This window comes from Euprymna scolopes, chromosome 36 (genome assembly GCF_053919585.1).
Source record: "Euprymna scolopes isolate OS-2025 chromosome 36, ASM5391958v1, whole genome shotgun sequence".
Classification (NCBI taxonomy): domain Eukaryota; kingdom Metazoa; phylum Mollusca; class Cephalopoda; order Sepiida; family Sepiolidae; genus Euprymna; species Euprymna scolopes.
In genome coordinates this window covers 65,461,421-65,489,143 of record NC_136517.1, presented here as the reverse complement: position 1 = coordinate 65,489,143, position 27,723 = coordinate 65,461,421, and positions in this window count along the sequence as shown.

The window sequence follows — 27,723 nt, the reverse complement described above, 5'->3', positions numbered from 1 at the left end:
GCAGGTCCAGGAGAACCCCCAGCTGACCTGGCCACAGCTAAGCTCAGCATTGATAAAGGAATTTAGCAGCGAAAGGACGGCCATTGACGCCATCTGAGAATTATTTAGGCTCCGACAACGAGCCAGGGAGGAAATCAGTAGTTTAACTGAGAGAGTGCCCGAATTAGAGATAAGAGCTTTTCCGGATTAGTCAGTCTGGGAAGGTGGACCGATACGTCCTGTTGCCTGATGTAATGGGCGAGGCTCTTCTTGATCGAGATATAAGAGCCGACGTGTTGAAGGGTAACCCCATTAAACTAAGTGAGGCAGTGGAACTTGTTCAAACCAGTGATCGTGTTTGGGGATGCATTAGGAATTTGAGACTTCCCCTGTGAGAACGCTGAGGTAAAGATAGGCAAGAGAGGTTAAACCACCCCGGGAGATAGTCAAGGAAGATTGGAAGAAGGAAACTGATCCAAATTTCTTGGAGTGGGACATTCATTATGGCCACTATAAACCCATGCCTGGGAGATTGGGGTTAGTATGTTTTAGGTGTAATTATGATGGTCATCAGGTGGCAGATTGTCCGACCCGATGGGGAGGTAACCCATGGGATCTGCAGCCATACTGCCGCAAATGTAATAAACATGGCCACGAGTCTAGGTGGTGTACCAACGTGGGTGACCGTCGCTTAGGAATTGGCCGATATGCTCGATCAGAGTGACGACCTCTGCCCTGGGGTAGATCAAGAGGGAACGGATGGGAGGCTCCGCCTCAAAGAGTGAGTGAGCGAGTCGCTCGCGTACAGACTGTCTTAATGCCGGTTTCGGGAAACACAAGTGGGTCACCCAGGATATGAGGGCGTCGGCGACCCAGTGCGTGTCAAGGCTCTCGTGTTGTTGGACAGGCCGGTTATATGGCTAGAAATTGTCTGAAATTGCACTGTTGGACTTGTGGGAACGATGGCCACAGGAAGACAGAATGTCCTCAAGGAAGTTTCCAGGGCAGGGGGGAGGACGCCATCCCAAAGAGGTCACTAAAGTCCGGACGGATGGGACATCGATGGGCGAAGAGTATTTGTTGCCAGCATCCATGCAGATCTGGTCAAGAAGAAAAAAGACGCCATGTAAGGTGTGTCAGGTTTTGACGAAAACAGGGGGTTTGACCTGTCCTGTGGAGGTGGGAGGTGAAACGTTCACAGCTCTGGTCGACACAGGAGCAGCTGTGTCGTTGATGGGGGTGGATGTTTATGAGAGGCTGCGTGAACCTTTGCAGCCCGTAGATGTGGAGTTGACTCAGACGGATGGTACGGACCTTAAACTCGAGGGGATGACCAATATACCCTTCAGACTAGGTGACCGAAGTGGACGAATGAAGGTGTATGTCGCAAAGAATTTACGGAGAGAATTAACACTCGGCAATGACTGGTTACAAAACCAGGGACGAAAGTCAGTTTTAGACCACCCACACTAACCATTTTGTCGGTGACAGTCCCCTTGACCAAGGCTGGGCGAAAAAAGGACACCAGTTGCAAGGTGTCCGAACCAAATTTTCTCTTGGATAACGTGGGCTTCCATGAGAAGGAAAGCCTATTTGATGGCGAGAATTAAAGCTCGTCCGAATCTGGGTAGGACGATTAGCTGATCCGGCAATAGTCCGTTAAAAAAAAAAAAAAGAAAAAAAATGAGTAGAGAGAATAATAATAATAATAATAATAATAATAATAATAATAATAATAATACAGAGATATTCTAGCTGATCACCTCTCAAAAAATTGTACGGGTTGTTTTTCTTAGTTGACGATGAATAGCATCGATTAATTTTGTAGCGAGAAAATACAGTGAAATAAGGTTTTGATTTTAAAATATTGTATAATTCTAACAAAAGAAGGAAAAGAAAAACAGTGTTCACGATCCTTTCCGCGTGAGTGGTGTGGGAGAGGGAGAGAGGCAGAAGCCCCACTGTGTGGAGGTGGAGTGGAGTGGGTGTGTGCATGAGTCGCTCACTGCTAACTTGGATAATGTCAGTGAGGGGGAAAACGAGTGGCGCTCGCATTGGATATTCACACACCAGCTGCCGCCACCCCTCGTGCACGTTGGAGGGGGGGGGGAAGAAGGAATAGATGGAAATTTTTTTTTTTCTCTTCGCTTCTTTTCATTTTCTTTTTTACCCTGTCTCTTTCCTCTGGCAGTGTACACTACGTGTCGTGAACTGTGACGAAACATTTTAGCTGAATTAATCTGTTTTTTTTTTTTTTTTTTTTTTTTTTAATTTTTTTGTCGCTGTTGTTGGGAATTTAAAACTTTGAGAGTTGAATTAATTTGTTTTTGAAAATTTTTTTTCTTCTACTCCAGTCCAGAAGGATTTTGTTTAACGAACTGAACAGATTTAGTGGGCGTTCAGTCGAGGATAATTAAAGGCATTAGTTTCCGATATTAAATGAACCTTTGGGAAGAATTAGAACTTTGCCTCAGTCATGAAGGATTTCTTAATTGCGGAATATGGGTTAAGAGGCCTCACTTTTAATAGGGATTAATTGGAAATAATTATTCGTATCAATGAGCGAAGAGATAACTAAATTAAGTGCACCCAATTTGACGTGAAAGGCGATTTATATATTTTTTCTTTTTTTTGATGGATTGAGTCATCATGCGGCGTGTTATTCGTGCTTAAAGATATTAATCAAGAATAGAGTTTCTTGGGAGGAATTAGTGCTTTCGCATTGAAAAGCTCGGCTAGCAAAGGCGTTAAATATTATGCTTTTTAATTTAATTTTTTTTCTTTGTTGGGATGAATTCCGTAACGTTTCAACTGAACTGTTAGGATAGGTAATGATTGTGGTTGGCCAGCCCCTTCGTCTTACTCAGTGTGTCTGGGTGTGATGCTGGGGCCGTGGCTAACATTTTATGTGTTTGAATTATCGAAGAGGATTCGATAAATCAAGGAAAAGTGTTTTCTTAAAAGCAGGAGGATGGCGCCTCCGACCTTCAGATCCCTCCTGTGGTGAATTAAGGATAAGGAAGAATGGTGACGACTCAGTCGAGGAGGTTTTTTTGGGGGGTGTGGTAACCGGGAACGATCTTGTTGACGAATTGCTCTAATTGATGATACCTATTTTGCATGATCTGCTGAGAAATCGACGAGCCCTTGAGAAATTGTTTTTGCCTTAATGCACGACTATGTTTGGTCGGCCATAGTTGTTCCTTAACTGAGATATCTTTTGCCGGGAAATTAATTCCTTATACATAAATGTGTTTTTTTTTCATTAGTGACCTTTGTACAACAATTCTTTGACATTTTGTAACCAGTGACATAAAAGTATTCTTTTTGGTCAACGACCTTGTATAACAGTTCTGTACAAGTCGTTGTGGACGACACACGTTCTTTGTTAGAGACCTTTGACGATATACAGCACAACCGAGGAATGAACCTTGGGAAATTATTCTTGTTCTTGTTTGATGTTATTGGTCGGCAATGGTCACCTTCTTTCTGGGGCGGAGTATCCACACACGGTGTTACTATTGAAAGAGGGTCCCTAGTGATTTAATTGTTCTTTCATTTTTTTCCTCCTCGTTCCATTGTTGGTGATGCGTCATCGATTGGGCGTGAGTTTCTTTCTATGCCTTATTGTTGGGCAGCCACCATAGTTGTTAACTGCAACCGGCACCATACGTTGTTCTTGAGGTATCAGTTGGACGATTGAGTTGCTGATCGATCCATTTCTTCCTGTCGTTGTAGGGATGAGGACGATCATGGTATTGCTCCTGTTAGGACTGCTGTGGACATCTATTGCGCTGCTTATGAGAAGGGGTGCCATTTTCAGAAAAACTAGCGAGGTAATAATCACCCAGTCGAACCGACTGGTAACTCTAGTGAATGATTTGCGGCCGTATTAATTGGCACCCATAGAAAAGGAATTGAGCAGTTTGATATATTAAGGAGAAAATTAGTTAGTACCTATGAACAGTTGGGGCAATATATGCAGATATTGGGTCCCTTAGAGGACGAGATGTGCATTTTAAGGCGCTGGTGGACCGATCAAAGCAACCATTAGCAAAGATTTAGGAACCTGGAACCCAGGCCTAAGAGAGCGGTTATACCAATAATAGGCAAAGCGTTAGAGGCATTATTTGGAGTAATTACAGAAGAGCACCTCGAGTTAATAAGGACCCAAAAAGAGCAGTTAGAGCGAGGGCAGAAAACGTTAACACAAGTTACCAAGGAGGCGTTATCAATATTAAATATCACGAGAGTAGAAGTGCAGGAAAATAGAGGTTTTAATGATATAATCAGTCAGTTGGAAATTTTGCACGAGGTATTGTGGAATGTGTCTAGTCGAATTGAGACCTTTTTACAGAGATATTTACAATTAATGCATATGCTGCGATGGTTACAACGGACTGAGCAGTCATTGGTTGAGTGGATCACTCATACAGAGGCCCAATTGGATGCCCTAGCGTTAGGACATTTGTCTCCTAGTGTAATAAGTCCGGATCAGCTGCGAGATGTGTTAGAAGATATAAGGCAAAAATTACCATCGCGCCTACAACTGTTAGGGAGAGGAAAGGTGCGAATGAACTCGAAATCCGGGCCATCAAAAATGGAACCTGGAATTAGATGACCTGGTCCTATGACGAAAGTTTTTTTATGGGTCAGGCCGTTTAATGGAGCAAAGTTCGAATGAACTTAAACCTTGACTGACAAAAATGAAACCCGGGAATGAGATGACGTCATTCGGCCACAGGTAAGATCAAAAGCAAACACCGAGAGGGTCAGAATATGGGTCGATGACGTAAATTGGTTAATGGGTTATGAGGTCGAAAATCCATAAAAGAGAAATGATAAACAAAAAACAGACAGAAAGACGCGGAGAGAGGAACGAGGACAGACGATAAACTGCCTGTCACGTTTGCAACCACACCCTCTCCTACATTCACCCTCTCCTACCAACCACCTCTTCATTCCACCACTGCATTGTGTATATATGAATATTTGATAAATAAACCAAGTTTTGTTTATAAAAGTGTCTCGTTATTCATTGATAAATGAACAGGGTAATTCCAATCAGAGACGCTTACAACAAGCATATGTGTATAAATGTCAAACAAACTATCTTTCTATCTATCAAGATATTCAAAAATCTCTGATAGTTAAATTACAGGCTTGGTGCTAATGCAATAGAATGCACCCCGGCTAGATGAAACACTAAGACTCTTCCTAAGACGAACAACAACAAAACAGAATAGACGTCACCGTCATACCACCCAGTATATAACACAACTTCCAGGTTACCCCGAGGAAGGATTGTGGGAATATTACAACAACCTGGGGTGTAGTGCGTGGTTAGAGGTTGAAAAAATATTAGTGTTTGTATCTGTATCTCTCTGGGATCGAGGAACCAAATACGAGGTTTATCAAGTTATTACTCCATCCGTTCCATATCCACCGGACACACCCAAGTTAGGGTTAATAGCCAGTTACAGAGTAGAGTCAGAATATGTAGCGTTTAATATGGCAAGAGATAGATTCATGCTGTTGAATCAGCGAGAGGCAGGAAAATGCCGAAATAATGGTCTTGGAATTTGTAGGTCACAGAGTCTGTTGTATGTCATTGGAGATCATGAGTTGTATGTGTTGGGATTATTTCAGGGGGATGAGAGAGTGATAAATCGCGTCTGCAAGGCTGAGGTGGCAAGTGAAGGTCTTTTGCCACTGGCTATAAGAGTAGCTGAAAACACCTGGTTGGATCCATGCAACAGAGGATGGAATTGTCCAAGGTATGCGGTAACACCCCTGCTGGGATAATCAAGGTGAGACCACCTTTAACTATGGTAGAACTGGACAGGGGATGTGAAGCCCAGGGAAGGGGCATAGGGTTACCTGTGTATTATCAGGTTGAGGAACAGTATTTGTTAAAAGCACCTGAGGTAGAGTGGCGAATGACCAATTGAATAACCTCACTGACCTCTGGGACCCCCTGATCCATCATTCACCGCCACGGCCACGTACTCGACTTAGGTTATCAAAAGATCTGAGAGGAGTTAGACGAATAGATTTGAGTGAATTACAGGCCCGATTAAATGGTCTGGAGAATACAGAATCTAGGGATAGACTTCATAAGGTAGTGAGTACAGGAGCAGGAGTGAGCTCGTTAGTAATGATATGTCTGTTGTTGTTGGCGATTGTATGGTGTGTGAAAAGGACGAATGTAAGAAGGAAGTGAGGTGATGAGCATCTCGAGGCTGGTTGCACAGATGGCAAGGGAGACCCTGGTTCGAACCCGCCTGTGATTCTGGAAAATGCGGCTGGTGGTGCTGACGAAATCGAAGTGCATCCCAAAAACCTCCCCGACACTGAGAGACAGAGGAACTGAAGACGGTTTGAAAATTCTCTTCTTTGCTTTTCTTTTCTTTTCTCTCTGTTTTATCAAAAAATTCTTGCAGGGCAGGGAACCGTTGAAAGAAAATCCCTTGAAATAACTGGAATGACCGTCTATTGAGGTGAGAAGTCCTCAGTTGAAAGAAATTCTTACAAGATACTTATAAAGGAGATTTGAACTGTGAATTAAAAGGTGAAACTTCAACTACGACTGCTTAAGGTGAGAAGATTCCCCTAGCCTAATAAAAAGCGGGTCCTTGACCTTGATTAGGGCTGCATACCCTTTATTACTATGCTATTAATAGCAATAAAGTGAAAAAAAAAATCTTGTGAATTATGACTGAAACTCTGTGAAAAACAAAAATGTGAACTATGACTGAATTTCTGAAAAAAAAATGGAAAAAGGGGAATAACTTTTTATAAAACCCTTGAAAAAAAGGGGACAAAACTTTTTAAACAAGGGAAGTAACTCTTACGAACTAATTAGTGAACTTTTTGCATTTTATTGAGTGACATTTATAAATGGTGATTATCTTTGAATTATTACTCTGAATTGTGAAAAAAACGCCAAAAAACTTGCATGTAAAAAAAAAGGAAACTTGATTACCTAATGAACCGTGAACTTTTACATTTTATGAAGTTATGAACTTTTTGAACTGACTTTCTGAGGTACTTTTGAATGGAAAAGGAGAGATCCCTGATGGAAGGGTGGATATTGCATTGTGTATATACTATCTTTTTCTTGACAGGTAATTTGATGATGGAGTCTGTGAAAAAAAAATCTAAAATCTGATGATGGGTCTGTGAAAAAAAAAATCTAAAATCTGACAGCGAATTGTGAAAGGGACAGAGAGAAATTAGACTCCATTGGTGCTATCGAAACAATGCAGTCTAAGGGGGCGAATGTAAGGTAATTGACTTAAGGGAGCATTTTGCTCCCCATTCGGGAGCTGAAGAAGACCGAATAACTATGCTAAGATTACTCTCATAGGTCCCGAGCAACAGCGGATATCTCAAAGACTTAAAGTAGAAGATATAAATATATATTTTATTTCATTGTCAAAATAAACATAAATTGTTTTATTGTTTTAAAATTGGTGATATATTTTCTTATTCGAAATTGACGACAGGAAGTGTTAGAACAATAGTGTTGACATCGTTTGGCCTGATGAGTCAGTGCCAGCGGTTCTGACTGACAGCCGGTGACCCCTGGGGTCATGAGAATTAGATGTTGACTTTGAGCCCAGATGGCAAAATTAGTGATATGGCCGAATTGCACACCCGCAAAATTTGGGGGTTTCCCCAAATTCGTGGCGTAATTTGATTGGCTTGGAGATTTTCCACTCCGAACACACACCGATACATAATGCTAGTGTCGCACGAAATTAGTCAGTTTCCAGCCAGAGTTTGTGTGCAAAACTTGAAGTAACAATACCTTTCCCTGAAGACGTGACCACCCCCCTTTCCATCCACGGCCACCTCTGAGGAGAAATGTCTTAAGAACTTCACATTTACATATATGTAAAAAGTCTGTAAACATTTGTGAAATTAACCTTCTGTAGAATAGAATTAAAGCATCTGTTGTCTTTCTTGGCTGCATGAGTTTTGTTATTCATTTTCAGCATACCAGAGATCTGATGTGACCGCCTCTCGGGGATTTGGATGACACAAACCAAGTTTTCCAAAGTTTCGCAAAGACGATCAGGGGTCCTTGCGTAACTTCACCAGAGAGGGTGTTGCACATGTTGACGTGTATTTACATATGCATATCTATGTATTATGTTATCTGAGTGTACATATGTATTTAGATATGAGGATAAATATATGTGGATGTATGAAGGTATATTACGTATGTGTATAAATATGTGAATATATATTTGAATTGTATGTTGGATGTGTGTAGGTGTGTAGATCATATATGTATGTATGCTTATCACACTATAGACAAAAGTTTTGACCATTGATATGAAATAGATAATGCTAAGTGTCCTGACGCCATTAAAGCTTAGAACAAAAGTTTTTGTATCCAGTGAAAATATACTAAGGAAACTTGAGAACATTGTATACCATTATATATTATATATTTATATCTATATCTAACTATATATCTATAAAAGTGAAATTGTGTGTGTGTGTGTGTGTGTGTGTGTGTGTGTGTGTGTGTGTGTGCATTCCCCTCCCAAATGACTCTGTCAATTTTCAATCTACAGACTCGAGATTTAACATAAGGGGTATTGAGATTTTGGAAAATCTTTTTAATCGGTTTTCGGCCAGAAATTTGGCTGTCAAGGGCTTAAAGTTTAACGATTTCACATCTGAAAACTCTACAAAACTCCTCCGCCAATTTTGGGTCGAGACACTTTAAATTTTAGATGCAGGTTACTTAGACATGGATAAAACTTTTAATTGGATTTGAGCCCAAAACAATAAATGTTAATAAGTTAAAAGTGTTAATGGGGTCAAAGTAAAATTTTTTTTTACATCTGCCGTCTCTACCAAATTACTCTGCCAATTTTTGGTCTAAACATTTGATATTTTACATAAATTGTATTTAGACATAGGGCAAGCGTTTTAATCGGTTTTTGACCGAAAATTTGGCTGCCAAAGGATCAAAATTTAATAGATTTGACCATAGTGGTCTAGCCAACTACTCAACAAATTTTGGGTCTAAACATAGAAGTATTCAGACATGCAGCAAGCTTTTTAATCAGTTTTTGGGCTAAAATATGGTTAGGGTTAAAATATGGTTGCAAGGAGGAAAAAATTGAAAGAGTTGACCGTTGAGGACTCTACCACACTCCTCCGCCAATTTTTGGTCTAAACACTTGAAATTTTAGATGTAGGTTACCTGGACATGAGTAAAACTTTTTAATATATATATTAGTGATGGGACGATTCCAATATTTTTCCTGATTCGGATACAATTACCGATTCCATACTAAATTCCTGATTCCGATACAATTACCGATTCTATACTAAATTTCTGATTCCGATACAATTACCGATTCCATGCTAAATTCCTGATTCCGATACAAAATTCCTGATTCCAATACAATTACCGATTCCATACTAAATTCCTGATTCTGATACAATTACTGATTCCATACTAAATTTCTGATTCCGATACAATTACCGATTCCATACTAAATTCCTGATTTGGATACAATTACTAATTCATACTAAATTCCTGATCCCGATACAATTACCAATTCCATACTAAATTCCTGATTCCAATACAATTACCGATTCCATAATAAATTCCTGATTCTGATACAATTACTAATTCCATGCTAAATTCCTGATTCTGATACAATTACTAATTCCATGCTAAATTCCTGATTCTGATACAATTACCGATTCCATACTAAATTCCTGATTCCGATACAATTACCGATTCCATACTAAATTCCTGATTCCGATACAATTACCGATTCCATACTAAATTCCTGATTCCGATACAATTACCGATTCCATACTAAATTCCTGATTCCGATACAATTACCGATTCCATACTAAACTCCTGATTCTGATACAGTTACTGATTCAATACTAAATTCCTGATTCCGATACAATTACTGATTCCATAAATACTGATTCTGATACAATTACTGATTCCATATTAAATTCTTGATTCTGATACAATTACTGATTTCATTCTAAATTTCTGATTCCGATACAATTACTAATTCCATACTAAATTCCTGATTCCCATACAATTACTGATTCCATACTAAATTCCTGATTCCGATACAATTACTGATTCCATACTAAATAACTGATTCCGATACAATTACTGATTCCATACTAAATTCCTGATTCCGATACAATTACTGATTCCATACTAAATACTGATTGTGATACAATTACTGATTCCATACTAAATTCCTGATTCCGATACAATTACCGATCCCATACTAAGATTCCGATACAATTACTAATTCCATACTAAATTCCTGATTCCGATACAATTACTGATTCCATACTAAATTCCTGATACCGATGCAATTACCGATTCCATACTAAATTCCTGATTCCGTTATAATTACCGATTCAATACTAAATTCCTGTTGAAGATACAATTACTGATTCCATACTAAATTCCTGATTCTGATACAATTACCGATTCCTACTAAATTTCTGATTCCTATACAATTACTGATTCCATACTAAATTCCTGATTCCGATACAATTACCGATTCCATACTAAATTCCTGATTCCAATACAATTACTGATTTCATACTAAATATCTGATTCCGATACAATTACTGATTCCATACTAAATTCCTGATTCCGATACAATTACTGATTCCATACTAAATTCCTGATTCCGATACAATTACTAATTCCATATGTTATATTGTCGTATCATAAAGGATATGAGTATTTGTTGTATTGTCTCTATAATAAAGGGTTGTGTGTTTGTTGCGTCATCTCTAATAATGGATTAGAAGAGATGACGTGTTATATTATATATTTATGTTGTATCATAAAGGGAATCGTGTGTGAGTGACATGTATTTTCAGAACCTACCTCTGCTTCTTCAATGTTGGACCATCTGGAATTTCTCGTCCTGGAGGGAGACTTGATACCTGTTTTTGGATGAAGATTCAATCACTCCAAGACAAGGAATTAGTTCTATAGTTTATTTCACTTTTCCCAGATGTCCTGCAGAAGGTGGAAAGTGAAATCGGCCTGTGTGGGTTCTTCTTCTACACACGTCAGCATTCGCCCCCCAGTGAAGAGGAGGAGACAACGGGAAGCCGTCCGTTGTCTTCTGAGTCCAAATCAAATCTCAACGATTCAGCTAACCTGATCACATGACTCACACGCAATCAAATCAGCTGATCTTTTACTTCCGGTCAACATGTCTACACTATAATTTCACTCTCCCTCTCTCTCGCATGCTCTCTCTCTCTCTCTCCGTCTCTCTATTCCTTAACAAATACTAAATTCCGATACAATTACTGATTCCATACTAAATTCCTGATTCCGATACAATTACTGATTCCATACAAAGATTCCCCTTAAATTACTGATTCCATACTAAATTCCTGATTCCGATACAATTACTTATTCCATACTAAATTTCTGATTCCGATGCAATTACCAATTCCATACTAAATTCCTGATTCCGATACAATTACCGATTCCATACTAAATTCCTGATTCCAATACAATTACTGATTCCATACTAAATTCCTGATTCCGATACAATTACTGATTCCATACTTATTACATATGTGTGCCGATCATAGCTCGTATTGTCTAGGGATTTATCAGCACCCACATGTAATAAAATTAAAACAAAAGAAAAAGATTTAACGAAAAAGAAATTTATTTAAAAATAAATTAACAAGAAAAAACAAAAGAAAAGATTACCATGTTTGAAGGGCGACAACTCGCTAATAAATTGTCTCCCTTAGATCATAAAGATCGTAAGTCTTAATGTATTGTTTTGAAATGTTTTGTTTAGTGTATTTTTATATGTATATGTGTTTCGGTCAACAAACTCCAAGAATAAATAAAAACTTTACTAGAATCCAGACAGCCAGTTCTTCAGTGAGTTTTTGGTTTTTGCGGCCTTATGTTGTTTTATGGGCATTGCATTGCCCACGGCGATATTATGTATTGCTGCTGTAGTTTTCCTAGGAACATCTGGAAAAAGATCTTTGAATCTATTGACCAAAGCACATACATCTTTTCTGTTTTCATAAGATAAATGTATAAGTTTGTTGTTTAGATTGTGTAGGATTTCGGAGTTGTTTAATTTACTGTAATGACCTATTTCTTTTTCTTTAAGAAAAGTTTTTTCAGTGTCCGAAGGTGTTTTGCTTGTGTCAATATCTGAAATAGTTTTCAAAGTAAAAACTGGCTGTGTTGTTGCTGTAGCATTTCTACTTAAGTAAGGTTTTAACATGTTGATGTGGCAAAACCTATTTTTCTTTCGCCTATCTGGGGTGTGTATAATGTAATTTACATCATTAATTTTTTTTTTATGACATATGGTCCAAAATATTTTGCCTGTAAAAAATTAGATGGAATTGGTAAGAATACTAGTACTTTATCTCCTATTTGGAAAGTACGGTGTTTACTGTTTTTATCGTATCTAGTTTTCATTCTAGCCTGAGAATTTTGTAAGTTTTCTTGTGCTAATGTGCAAGCCGAATATAATTTTTCTTTAAATTTGGAAACATAATCTAGGAGATGCAGATCGTTCCGCTTTGTAAGCCATTTTTCTTTTAGAAGTTTTAAAGGACCTCTTACTGTATGACCGAAAACGAGTTCAAACGGACTAAAACCAAGCGATTCTTGGACTGCTTAGTGCTTCTCTTGCTGCGAACAAAACAAAATGAACTCCATCATCCCAATCTTTTTGATATTCGAAGCAGAATTTTTGTATCATAGACTTGAGTGTTTGATGAAAACGTTCAAGAGCTCCCTGTGATTCTGGATGGTAACTACTAGATCGATATTGTGTTATAGACATTTCATCCATCACTTGTTTAAATAGACCAGACATGAAGTTTGAGCCTTGGTCTGATTGAATGGATGATGGGATCCCGACTAAGCAGAAGAACTTAGTTAAGGCTTTCACTATAGTTCTTGTCTTAATATTCCTTAGCGGAATTGCCCCCGGAAAGCGGGTAGATGCACACATGATTGTTAGCAGATAGATGTTACCTGTTTTTGTTTTAGGGAGAGGACCAACACAATCAACTAGCACTCTACTAAAAGGTTCACCGAAAGCTGGAATAGGTTTTAGAGGTGCGGGAGGAATTTTCTGGTTTGGTTTCCCGACCATCTGACAAGTGTGGCAAGAGTTACAAAAAGCGATTACATCTTGTTTCAATTTCGGCCAGTAAAAATGTTGTAATATTTTGTCATGTGTCTTATTTATATCTAGATGGCCTGACATAGAGGTATTATGAGCTATATTGAGTATTTCCTCTCTGTAAACTTTTGGGATCACTATTTGGTGTATTATCCGCCATTCTTCAGTTAGACTAGCATCTAATGGTCTCCATTTTCTCATGAGGATGCCATCTGTCATATAGAAACATTCTCGTTCTTTTTCTGCGTCTTCTAATGGAAGTGCCTTACTTTTTAAAAGACATAGTTCGTTATCGTTTTGTTGTTCTTTTATAAGATTATTTTGTAATTCTCCTGTAGTGTTTCCATTACGTACAGTGCTAATATCTAAATGTTTATTTTTATTATTTAATTTTTCTAGGTCGTGCGCTATAAATGTTTCGTTTAATTTTAATAAAGTGTCTTGTAATGAAGTGTTGTGGTTTTCTAGCAGTTGTTTATTTTTTCTAGCTCGAGTGAGTACACATATTGGATATAAGTTGTTATCTTCTTCATTTGTGTCTGTTAAATCTATATTATCTGTAATTATCGGATTTGTTATAACTTTACCGTTTGCTAGATCATTCCCTAAGATTAAGGAGACACCTTTTACTGGTAGGGTGGGAAGAACCCCACCTACAACAAAACCGTTTATGTAGCTAGATTGTAAATATATTTTATGTAGAGGTATTTTTGTAGAATTTAAGTCGATACCTTGTAATAGGACGTATTCTCCCGTGAATGTAGAATTGGATAGATGTAAAATGTCTTTTTGTAAAAGTGTTTGGGGCGCCCCTGTGTCTCTTAGGATTTGTATAGGAGTAGTGTTTTTAATGTCACCTGTGGAAACGCAGCCATCGGATAAGAATGGTTTATAAGTTTGCATGATCGAATCTGTATTATTTTTAAATTCATTTGAACTCTGGAGAGATGAGTGAGGGAAAGAATTGATTTTTCTTGTGTTTGCGAATGCGTGGGGTTTGTAGTTTCTATTGGACTCGTTATCACTTTTTCTTATTCTGCATTCAGATATCAGGTGATTGCGTCTACCACAGTAAGTACATTTAACTATAGAATCAGTTGGGAAAGGGTTTTGTCTGTTATGAATGTTATTATTGCGAGAAAAATTATGAGTTTGAGACCTTATTGAGGATTTATTATAAGAGTAACCATCTAAATGCTTATGGGACAGGTTTGTGTTTTCGTAACGTTTTCGTAAAGTTACCTTATGAGTATCTGCGAGTATCGCAGCGTCATTTATGTTTGTAATATCTTTTTCGTCTAGGTACAATTGTGTGTCTTTGTCGACACATCTGCTAAATTCCTCTAATAATATTAGTTGTGTTAATTTCTCAAAGTCGCCATTTACCTTTTTTGCTCTAAGCCATCGATGAAATAAGTCCGTTTTTTGTCTGGCGAATTCAACGAAAGTTTGATTTTCAAATTTTTTAAAATTCCTGAATTTTAACCTGTACTCTTCCGGAATCAATTCGTACGCATTTAGTATGACAGTTTTAATAGTTTCATAATCTGAGGAATCCTCGTTGTCTAATGCAGAATATATATCGGCAGCTCGTCCCCTTAGTCCCGATTGTAAAAGTGCTGGCCAATTTTCATAAGGCCATCCTAACGTTGTTGCTATTTTTTCAAAATGAGGGAAATATTTCTCTACTCTTGCTTCATTAAAATGTGGTACGATTTTTATATATCGTCCTATGTCGAAGGATGAATTAATTGGTGAGGAATTTATGTTTCTGGATTGCAATTCCAGCTTCATTTTTTCTAATTCTATTCTTTGCAATTCCATTCTTTCAGTACTTTCTATTTCTAATTTTTTTACTTCTAATTGTAACCGTAGAGTACTGTCCTGTATTTTTGCACTATGAGGGTCTAACAAATTTATTTCTATGAGTTTTGCCTCGATTATATTTTCCATTTCAGCTTTATTCATATTCGGATTTATATCCAATTCGAAATAATCAGCGATATCTAATAGTTCGGATTTTTTTAACTTAAAGAAGTCTTCTTTTATTGTTTTGGAACCTAAAAAATTTTTTTACCGAGAAAGGCATTTTATGCTATAATTTAATATATTATATTTAATTAAATTTTTTTTTTAACCGAATATGGAACGCTGTTTCCTTATGTTAACAACTATTTTGAATAATGTAGTTATTTCCGTTAGATTATGTTGGAAAAAAAAATTTGAAAGCGTCTGAGTTTCCGATAGTATTTTTTGTCTGTTTTTATTTTATTTTTTTATTTTTATTTTATTTTATTTATTTATTTTATTTATTTTTTTTTTTGAAATTACGTAATCACTTCGATATAAATTTAACATATATCTATATGTTATATTGTTTGTTAATTTTATTTTTAATTTTTATTTTTTTATTTTTTGTGCATTTGTTTGACACGGTGAAATATTTTTATTTTTATAATATAGTTATCTCCCTTGCCTTTGTTTATAAAATAGTACAATGTCATTCAGTAGACATTTTTTTTGAAGGCTAGCGTCTTTTTGGCCAGATTGTTTTATTTTTATATTTGAAATATTTTCAAATGTTATTTACTTTGTTATTTATCTGAAATTACGTAAGCAAATCAATTTTTTTATTGTATATAAATCTATATATATGCATATTTTTATGTTGTTTTATTTAGTTTAATTTTATTTTATCTTTTTTTATTTCTTAATGACATTAGGTAGACATTTTTTATTTTATTAATTGTTTTTTTTGAATAGCGCACAGCTAATAATAAATATTATGTCATTATCTCAGTAAAGAAAGAAAGAACGAATCTTTTTATTAATATTTAGTTTGGTATAAATTTTCCTTTTGTATTCATCGGAAGGTTGTTGACTAACTAAATAAATGGATTTTTTTTGTTTGTACGAGCCCCCATTTATTACATATGTGTGCCGATCATAGCTCGTATGGTCTAGGGATTTATCAGCACCCACATGTAATAAAATTAAAACAAAAGAAAAAGATTTAACGAAAAAGAAATTTATTTAAAAATAAACTAACAAGAAAAAACAAAAGAAAAGATTACCATGTTTGAAGGGCGACAACTCGCTAATAAATTGTCTCCCTTAGATCATAAAGATCGTAATTCTTAATGTATTGTTTTGAAATGTTTTGTTTATTTTTATATGTATATATGTTTCGGTCAACAAACTCAAAGAATAAATAAAAACTTTACCAGAATCCAGACAGCCAGCTCTTCAGTGAGGTTTTTGTTTTTACGGCCTTATGTGGAAGCCGGAATTCGGACGCTGGTTGCCTCTTTTTGCATCCCAAAATATGTCACGAACTTGTTTTTACGGCCTTATGTGGAAGCCGGAATTCGGACGTTGGTTGCCTCTTTTTTGCATCCCAAAATATGTCACGAACTTGTTTTTACGGCCTTATGTGGAAGCCGGAATTCGGACGTTGGTTGCCTCTTTTTGCATCTCAAAATATGTCACGAACTGACTTTATCCACCAATAGCGTTTCTTTTATATGAGTTTTAAAAGGAACTTCCTGGAACCTTCTAGAGATTTAAAAAAGGAGCAAAAAGGCGCTCTACGCCTTTTTATATTTATAGACGCCGATTATTATTTATTTTTATGAATAACGACATTCTGGAAACGTGTTTATGTTTTAATTAATATATCAATAAACATATTTATATATTATAAGAAATATTTATATATTTCTTAATCCAATCATAGGAGAGAATATGTTCTCCTATGACAATACTAAATTCCTGATTCCGATACAATTACCGATTCCGTACTAAATAACTGATTCCGATACAATTACTGATTCCATACTAAATTCCTGATTCCGATACAATTACTAATTCCATAATAAATTCCTGATTCCGATACAATTACTGATTCCATACTAAATAACTGATTCTGATACAATTACTGATTCCATACTAACTTCCTGATTCCTATACAATTACTGATTCCATACTAAGATTCCGATACAATTACTGATTCCATACTAAATTCCTGATTCCAATACAATTACTGATTCCATACTAAATTCCTGATTCCGATACAATTACTGATTCCATACTAAATTTCTGATTCCAATACAATTACTGATTCCATATTAAATTCCTGATTCCGATACAATTACTGATTCCATACTAAATTCCTGATTCCGATACAATTACCGATTCCATATGTTATATTGTCGTATCATAAAGGATATGAGTGTTTGTTGTATTGTCTCTATAATAAAGGGTTGTGTGTTTGTTGCGTCATCTCTAATGATGGATTAGAAGAGATGACGTGTTATATTATATATTTATGTTGTATCATAAAGGGAATCGTGTGTGAGTGACATGTATTTTCAGAACCTACCTCTGCTTCTTCGATGTTGGACCATCTGGAAAATTCTCGTCCGTGAGGGAGACTTGATACCTGTTTTTGGATGAAGATTCAATCACTCCAAGACAAGGAATTAGTTCTATAGTTTATTTCACTTTTCCCAGATGTCCTGCAGAAGGTGGAAAGTGAAATCGGCCTGTGTGGGTTCTTCTTCTACACACGTCAGCATTCGTCCCCCACCCCCCACCCCAGTGGAGAGGAGGAGACAACGGGAAGCCATCCGTTGTCTTCTGAGTCCAAATCAAATCTCAACGATTCAGCTAACCTAATCACATGACTCACACGCAATCAAATCAGCTGATCTTTTACTTCCGGTCAATGTGTCTGCACTATAATTTCACTCTTCCCCCCTCTCTCTCTCGCACGCTCTCTCTCACTCCCTCTCTCTATTTCTTAACACATACTAAATTACTGATTTCGATACAATTACTGATTTCATACTAAATTCCTGATTCCGATACAATTACTAATTCTATAATAAATTCCTGATTCCGATACAATTACTGATTCCATACTAAATAACTGATTCTGATACAATTACTGATTCCATACTAACTTCCTGATTCCTATACAATTACTGATTCCATACTAAGATTCCGATACAATTACTGATTCCATACTAAATTCCTGATTCCAATACAATTACTGATTCCATACTAAATTCCTGATTCCGATACAATTACTGATTCCATACTAAATTTCTGATTCCAATACAATTACTGATTCCATATTAAATTCCTGATTCCGATACAATTACTGATTCCATACTAAATTCCTGATTCCAATACAATTACCGATTCCATATGTTATATTGTTGTATCATAAAGGATATGAGTGTTTGTTGTATTGTCTCTATAATAAAGGGTTGTGTGTTTGTTGCGTCATCTCTAATGATGGATTAGAAGAGATGACGTGTTATATTATATATTTATGTTGTATCATAAAGGGAATCGTGTGTGAGTGACATGTATTTTCAGAACCTACCTCTGCTTCTTCGATGTTGGACCATCTGGAAAATTCTCGTCCGTGAGGGAGACTTGATACCTGTTTTTGGATGAAGATTCAATCACTCCAAGACAAGGAATTAGTTCTATAGTTTATTTCACTTTTCCCAGATGTCCTGCAGAAGGTGGAAAGTGAAATCGGCCTGTGTGGGTTCTTCTTCTACACACGTCAGCATTCGTCCCCCACCCCCCACCCTAGTGGAGAGGAGGAGACAACGGGAGGCCGTCCAATGTCTTCTGAGTCCAAATCAAATCTCAACGATTCAGCTAACCTAATCACATGACTCACACGCAATCAAATCAGCTGATCTTTTACTTCCGGTCAATGTGTCTGCACTATAATTTCACTCTTCCCCCCTCTCTCTCTCGCACGCTCTCTCTCACTCCCTCTCTCTATTTCTTAACACATACTAAATTACTGATTTCGATACAATTACTGATTTCATACTAAATTCCTGATTCCGATACAATTACTGATTCAATACTTAATTCCTGATTCCGATACAATTACTGATTCCATACTAAATTCCTGATTCCAATACAATTACTGATTCCATACTAACTTCCTGATTCCGATACAATAACTGATTCCATACTAAATTCCTGATTCCGATACAATTACTGATTCCATAATAAATTCCTGATTCCGATACAATTACCGATTCCATACTAAATTCCTGATTCCGATACAATTACTGATTCCATACTAAATACTTATTCTGATACAATTACTGATTCCATATTAAATTCCTGATTCCGATACAATTACCGATTCCATACTAAATTCCTGATTCCGATACAATTACCGATTCCATACTAAATTCCTGATTCCGATACAATTACCGATTCCATACTAAATTCCTGATTTCGGTACAATCACTGATTCCAATTCCGACTCTGTATAATCTCTAAATATTAAACTATATAGTTGTATTTTTTCTCTGATTACCATAAAAACACACATGTTAAATATGCAGATATTTTAGTAGACGTAAAAATATACATGTGAGGGATGATCTATCGATTTTAGCTTCACTGATGGTTTAAAATCAATAACTATTTATTATTTTATTATTATTACCAGCAATAAAAGATATAACTTTAAACGAAATCAAATGAAAAAGACGATTAAAAGAATCGTTTTGGCATCAGAAAATAGGTACAAATTTTTCCGATTCCCCCAAATATTCTGAGTTTTCCAATTCCTGATGCCGATTAATCGTCCCAACTCGCATAAACTTATAAACAGTACATAGGGCCCAAGCAAAGCCGAGCTGAACTGCTAGTATTATATAAGTATTAAATTTCTCTTTCCGTAAAGTTAATTAATAATAAAATAACAAATACAAAATACAAAATTGACCAACCTGTGACTAAACACTAATCTTTTTTAAACCTTTATTTTTTCCTTCCCTCATCTTCGTTCACTTAACTTTTTCTTCCCCCATCTTTTTCACCCCACATTTTCTTTCCCCTATTTCACTTCACTTTTCCCTTCGCCCTCTTTTTCCTTCCTCCATCTTCTTTCACTTCACTTTTCCTTCCACCATCTTCTTTCACATCACTTTTCCTTCCCCCATCTTTTTTCACTTCACTTTTTCCTTCCCCCATCTTTTGTCAGCTCACTTTTTCTTTCCCCAATTTTTTTCACTTTACTTTTTCCTTCCCCCATCTTTTTTCACTACACTTTTCCTTCCCCCATCTTTTTTCACTTCACTTTTTCCTTCCCCCATCTTTTTTCACTTCACTTTTCCTTGCCCCATCTCTTTTCCTTTCACCTTTTCTTCGTCCATCTTTTTCCACTTCACGTTTTGCTTCACCTATCTTTTTTCACTTCACTTTTTCTTTCTCTAATTTTTTTCTTTTCACCTTTTCTTCTTCCATCTTTTTTCACTTCACTTTTTCCTTCTCCAATTTTTTTCACTTCACTTTTTCTTCCCCAATCTTTTTTCACTTCACTTTTTCCTTCTCCAATTTTTTTCACTTCACTTTTTTCTTCCATCTTTTTTCACTTCACTTTTTCCTTCTCCTATTTTTTTCACTTCACTTTTTCTTTCCCATCTTTTTTCACTTCACTTTTTCCGTCCCCATCTTTTTTCACTTCACTTTTTCCTTCTCCAATTTTTTTCACTTTACTTTTTCTTCTTCCATCTTTTTTCACTTCACTTTTCCCTTCCCCCATCTTTTTTCACTTCACCTTTTCCTTCTCCAATTTTTTTCACTTCACTGTTTCTTCTTCCACCTTTTTTCACTTCACTTTTTCCTTCTCCAATTTTTTTCACTTCACTTTTTCTTCTTCCATCTTTTTTCACTTCACTTTTTCCTTCCCCCATCTTTTTTCACTTCACTTTTTCCTTCTCCAATTTTTTTCACTTCACTTTTCCTTCCCCCACCTTTTTTCACTTCACTTTTTCCTTCCCTCACCTTTTTCCACTTCACTTTTTCCTTCCCCCACCTTTTTTCACTTCACTTTTTCTACCTCCATTTTTTCACTTCACTTTTTCCTTCCCCCATCATTTTTCACTTCACTTTTTCTTTCTCGAATTTTTTTCACTTCACTTTTTCTTTCCCATCTTTTTTCTCTTCACTTTTTCCTTCTCCAATTTCTTTCACTTCACTTTTTTTCTTCCATCTTTTTTCACTTCACTTTTTCCTTCTCCTATTTTTTCACTTCACTTTTTCTTTCCCATCATTTTTCACTTCACTTTTTCCTTCTCCCATCTTTTTTCACTTCACTTTTTTTTCTTCCATCTTTTTTCACTTCACTTTTTCCTTCTCCTATTTTTTTCACTTCACTTTTTCTTTCCCATCTTTTTCACTTCACCTTTTCCTTCTCCAATTTTTTTCACTTCACTCTTTCTTCTTCCATCTTTTTTCACTTCACCTTTTCCTGCTCCAATTTTTTTCACTTCATTTTTTCTTCTTCCATCTTTTTTCACTTCACTTTTTCCGTCCCCCATCTTTTTTCACTTCACTTTTTCCTTCTCCAATTTTTTTCACTTTACTTTTTCTTCTTCCATCTTTTTTCACTTCACTTTTCCCTTCCCCCATCTTTTTTCACTTCACCTTTTCCTTCTCCAATTTTTTTCACTTCACTGTTTCTTCTTCCACCTTTTTTCACTTCACTTTTTCCTTCTCCAATTTTTTTCACTTCACTTTTTCTTCTTCCATCTTTTTTCACTTCACTTTTTCCTTCCCCCATCTTTTTTCACTTCACTTTTTCCTTCTCCAATTTTTTTCACTTCACTTTTCCTTCCCCCACCTTTTTTCACTTCACTTTTTCCTTCCCTCACCTTTTTCCACTTCACTTTTTCCTTCCCCCACCTTTTTTCACTTCACTTTTTCTACCTCCATTTTTTCACTTCACTTTTTCCTTCCCCCATCATTTTTCACTTCACTTTTTCTTTCTCGAATTTTTTTCACTTCACTTTTTCTTTCCATCTTTTTTCTCTTCACTTTTTCCTTCTCCAATTTCTTTCACTTCACTTTTTTTCTTCCATCTTTTTTCACTTCACTTTTTCCTTCTCCTATTTTTTCACTTCACTTTTTCTTTCCCATCATTTTTCACTTCACTTTTTCCTTCTCCCATCTTTTTTCACTTCACTTTTTTTTCTTCCATCTTTTTTCACTTCACTTTTTCCTTCTCCTATTTTTTTCACTTCACTTTTTCTTTCCCATCTTTTTCACTTCACTTTTTCCTTCTCCAATTTTTTTCACTTCACTCTTTCTTCTTCCATCTTTTTTCACTTCACCTTTTCCTGCTCCAATTTTTTTCACTTCATTTTTTCTTCTTCCATCTTTTTTCACTTTACTTTTTCCGTCCCCCATCTTTTTTCACTTCACTTTTTCTTTCTCTAATTTTTTTCTTTTCACCTTTTCTTCTTCCATCTTTTTTCACTTCACTTTTTCCTTCTCCAATTTTTTTCACTTCACTTTTTCTTCCCCAATCTTTTTTCACTTCACTTTTTCCTTCTCCAATTTTTTTCACTTCACTTTTTCTTCTTCCATCTTTTTTCACTTCACTTTTTCCTTCTCCTATTTTTTCACTTCACTTTTTCTTTCCCATCTTTTTCACTTCACTTTTTCCTTCTCCAATTTTTTTCACTTCACTTTTTCTTCTTCCATCTTTTTTCACTTCACTTTTTCCTTCTCTTTTTTTTTCACTTCACTTTTTCTTTCCCATCATTTTTCACTTCACTTTTTCCTTCTCCAATTTTTTTCACTTCACTTTTTTCTTCCATCTTTTTTCACTTCACTTTTTCCTTCTCCTATTTTTTTCACTTCACTTTTTCTTTCCCATCTTTTTTCACTTCACTTTTTCCTTCTCCAATTTTTTTCACTTCACTTTATCTTCTTCCATCTTTTTTCACTTCACCTTTTCTTTCTCCAATTTTTTTCACTTCACTTTTTCTTCTTCCATCTTTTTTCACTTCACTTTTTCCGTCCCCATCTTTTTTCACTTCACTTTTTCCTTCTCCAATTTTTTTCACTTTACTTTTTCTTCTTCCATCTTTTTTCACTTCACTTTTCCCTTCCCCCATCTTTTTTCACTTCACCTTTTCCTTCTCCAATTTTTTTCACTTCACTGTTTCTTCTTCCACCTTTTTTCACTTCACTTTTTCCTTCTCCAATTTTTTTCACTTCACTTTTTCTTCTTCCATCTTTTTTCACTTCACTTTTTCCTTCCCCCATCTTTTTTCACTTCACTTTTTCCTTCTCCAATTTTTTTCACTTCACTTTTCCTTCCCCCACCTTTTTTCACTTCACTTTTTCCTTCCCTCACCTTTTTCCACTTCACTTTTTCCTTCCCCCACCTTTTTTCACTTCACTTTTTCTACCTCCATTTTTTCACTTCACTTTTTCCTTCCCCCATCATTTTTCACTTCACTTTTTCTTTCTCAAATTTCTTTCACTTCACTTTTTTTCTTCCATCTTTTTTCACTTCACTTTTTCCTTCTCCTATTTTTTCACTTCACTTTTTCTTTCCCATCATTTTTCACTTCACTTTTTCCTTCTCCCATCTTTTTTCACTTCACTTTTTTTTCTTCCATCTTTTTTCACTTCACCTTTTCCTTCTCCAATTTTTTTCACTTCACTGTTTCTTCTTCCACCTTTTTTCACTTCACTTTTTCCTTCTCCAATTTTTTTCACTTCACTTTTCCTTCCCCCACCTTTTTTCACTTCACTTTTTCCTTCCCTCACCTTTTTCCACTTCACTTTTTCCTTCCCCCACCTTTTTTCACTTCACTTTTTCTACCTCCATTTTTTCACTTCACTTTTTCCTTCCCCCATCATTTTTCACTTCACTTTTTCTTTCTCGAATTTCTTTCACTTCACTTTTTTTCTTCCATCTTTTTTCACTTCACTTTTTCCTTCTCCTATTTTTTCACTTCACTTTTTCTTTCCCATCATTTTTCACTTCACTTTTTCCTTCTCCCATCTTTTTTCACTTCACTTTTTTTTCTTCCATCTTTTTTCACTTCACTTTTTCCTTCTATTTTTTTCACTTCACTTTTTCTTTCCCATCTTTTTCACTTCACTTTTTCCTTCTCCAATTTTTTTCACTTCACTCTTTCTTCTTCCATCTTTTTTCACTTCACCTTTTCCTGCTCCAATTTTTTTCACTTCATTTTTTCTTCTTCCATCTTTTTTCACTTCACTTTTTCCGTCCCCCATCTTTTTTCACTTCACTTTTTCCTTCTCCAATGTTTTTCACTTCACTTTTCCTTCCCCCTCCTTTTTTCACTTCACTTTTTCCTTCCCTCACCTTTTTCACTTCACTTTTTCCTTCCCCCACCTTTTTTCACTTCACTTTTTCTTCCTCCATATTTTTTCACTTCACTTTGTCCTTCCCCCATCTTTTTTCAGTTCACTTTTTCCTTCTCCATATTTTTTCACTTCACTTTTTCTTCCTCCATCTTTTTTCACTTCACTTTTTCCTTCCCCCATCATTTTTCACTAGACATTTCCTTCTCCCATCTTTTTCACTTCACTTTTTCCTTCCCCCATCTTTTTTCACTTCACTTTTCCTTGCCCCATCTCTTTTCCTTTCACCTTTTCTTCGACCATCTTTTTCCACTTCACGTTTTTGCTTCACCTAATCTTTTTTCACTTCACTTTTTTCTTTCTCTAATTTTTTCTTTTCACCTTTTCTTCTTTCCATCTTTTTTCACTTCACTTTTTTCTTCTCCAATTTTTTTTCACTTCACTTTTTCTTCCCCAATCTTTTTTCACTTCACTTTTTCCTTCTCCAATTTTTTCACTTCACTTTTTCTTCTTCCATCTTTTTTTCACTTCACTTTTTCCTTCTCCTATTTTTTCACTTCACTTTTTCTTTCCCATCTTTTTCACTTCACTTTTTCCTTCTCCAATTTTTTTCACTTCACTTTTTCTTCTTCCATCTTTTTTCACTTCACTTTTTCCTTCTCCTATTTTTTCACTTCACTTTTTTCTTTCCCATCATTTTCACTTCACTTTTTCCTTCTCCAATTTTTTTCACTTCACTTTTTTTCTTCCATCTTTTTCACTTCACTTTTTCCTTCTCCAATTTTTTTCACTTCACTTTATCTTCTTCCATCTTTTTTCACTTCACCTTTTCCTTATCCAATTTTTTTCACTTCACTTTTTCTTCTTCCATCTTTTTTCACTTCACTTTTTCCGTCCCCATCTTTTTTCACTTCACTTTTTCCTTCTCCAATTTTTTTCACTTCACTTTTTCTTCTTCCATCTTTTTTCACTTCACTTTTCCCTTCCCCCATCATTTTTCACTTCACTTTTTTCTTTCTCGAATTTTTTTCACTTCACTTTTTCTTTCCCATCTTTTTTCACTTCACTTTTTCCTTCTCCAATTTTTTTTCACTTCACTTTTTTTTCTTCCATCTTTTTTCACTTCACTTTTTCCTTCTCCTATTTTTTCACTTCACTTTTTCTTTCCCATCATTTTTCACTTCACTTTTTCCTTCTCCAATTTTTTTCACTTCACTTTTTTTTCTTCCATCTTTTTTCACTTCACTTTTTCCTTCTCCTATTTTTTTCACTTCACTTTTTCTTTCCCATCTTTTTCACTTCACTTTTTCCTTCTCCAATTTTTTTCACTTCACTCTTTCTTCTTCCATCTTTTTTCACTTCACCTTTTCCTGCTCCAATTTTTTTTCACTTCATTTTTTCTTCTTCCATCTTTTTTCACTTCACTTTTTCCGTCCCCCATCTTTTTTCACTTCACTTTTTCCTTCTCCAATGTTTTTCACTTCACTTTTCCTTCCCCCACCTTTTTACACTTCACTTTTTCCTTCCCTCACCTTTTTCACTTCACTTTTCCTTCCCCCACCTTTTTCACTTCACTTTTTCTTCCTCCATATTTTTTCACTTCACTTTGTCCTTCCCCAATCTTTTTTCACTTCACTTTTTCCTTCTCCATATTTTTTCACTTCACTTTTTCTTCTCCATCTTTTTTCACTTCACTTTTTCCTTCCCCCATCATTTTTCACTTCATTTTTTTCTTTCTCCAATTTTTTTCACTTCACTTTTTCTTCTCCCATCTTTTTTCACTTAATTTTTTCCTTCTCCAATTTTTTCACTTCACTTTTTCTTCTTCCATCTTTTTTCACGTAATTTTTTCCTTCCTAAATTTTTTCACTTCACTTTTTCTTCTTCCATCTTTTTTTCACTTCATTTTTTCCTTATCCAATTTTTTCACTTCACTTTTTCTTCCCCAATGTTTTTTCAGTTCACTTTTTTCTTCCCCATTTTTTTCACTTCACTTTTTCCTTACTCCATCTTATTTCCGTTCACTTTTTCCTTCCCCATTTTTTTTCACTTCACTTTTTCCAATTCATTTTTCCTCCCCCCATCTTTTTTCACTTCATTTTTCTTCCCCCATCTTTTTTACTTCACTTTTTCCTTCCCCATATCTTCTCCTTTCACATATCCCTTCCACCACCTTTTTTGACTTCACTTTTTCCTTCCCCCATCTTTTTTTAATTCACCTTTTCCCTCCCCCATCTTTTTTCACATTCTTTTCCTTTCTCCATATTCTTTCACTTCATTGTTTCCTTCCCCAATTTTTTCCACTTTACTTTTTCCTTCCCCCATCTTTTTCACTCCACTTTTTCTTTCCCCCATCTTTTTTCACTTCACTTTCTCCTTCACTCATATTTTTTCACTTCACTTTTTCTTTCCCCCATCTATTTTAACTTAACTTTTTCCTTCCCCCATCTTTTTTACATTCACTTTTTCCATTCACTTCATTTTTACATTCACTTTTTCCATTCACTTCATTTTTTCCCCCCATCTTTTTTCTCTTCAGTTTTTCATCCACCATATTTTTCACTTAACTTTTTCTTCCCCCATTTGTTTTCCCTTACTTTTCGTTCTCTAATTTTTTCACATCACATTTCCCTTCCCCTCTTTTTTCACTCCATTTTTTTCCTTCTCCCAACGTTTTCACTGCACGTTTTCTGTCTCCCATATTTTTTCACGTCACTTTTCCCTTCCCCCATCTTTTTTCACTTCACTTTTACCTTCCCCACCTTTTTCACTTCACTTTTTCCTTCCCCCATCTTTTTTCACTTCACTTTTTCCTTCTCCATCTTTTTTCACTTCACTTTTTCCTTCCCCCATCTCTTTTCACTTCACTTTTTCCTTTCCTCCTCTTCTTTCACTTCACTTTTTCTACCCGCATCTTCTTTTTCTTCAATTTTCCTTCTCCATCTCTTCTCCTATCGCTTTTTCTTCCTCCATCTTTTTCAATTCACTTTTTTCTTCCCCTATCTACTTTATCTTCACTATTTCCTTCCCCCATCTTTCTTCACTTCACCTTTTCTTCAACCATCTTCTTTCACTTTCTTCTTCTCCCATTTTTCTTCACTTAACTTTTTCTTTCGCTTCACTTTTTCTTACACCATATTCTTTCACTTCACTTTTTCTTCCCCCATTTTTTTCCTTTCACTTTTTCTTCCCCCATCTTTTTTCACTTCACGTTTTCTTCCGCACTATTTTCACTAAACTTTTTCTTCCCCATCTTTATTAACTTCACTTTTTCCTTCCCGCATCTTTTTTCACTTCACTTTTTACTTCTCCCATCTTTTTCACTTCACTATTTTCTTCCTCCATCTTTTTTTAA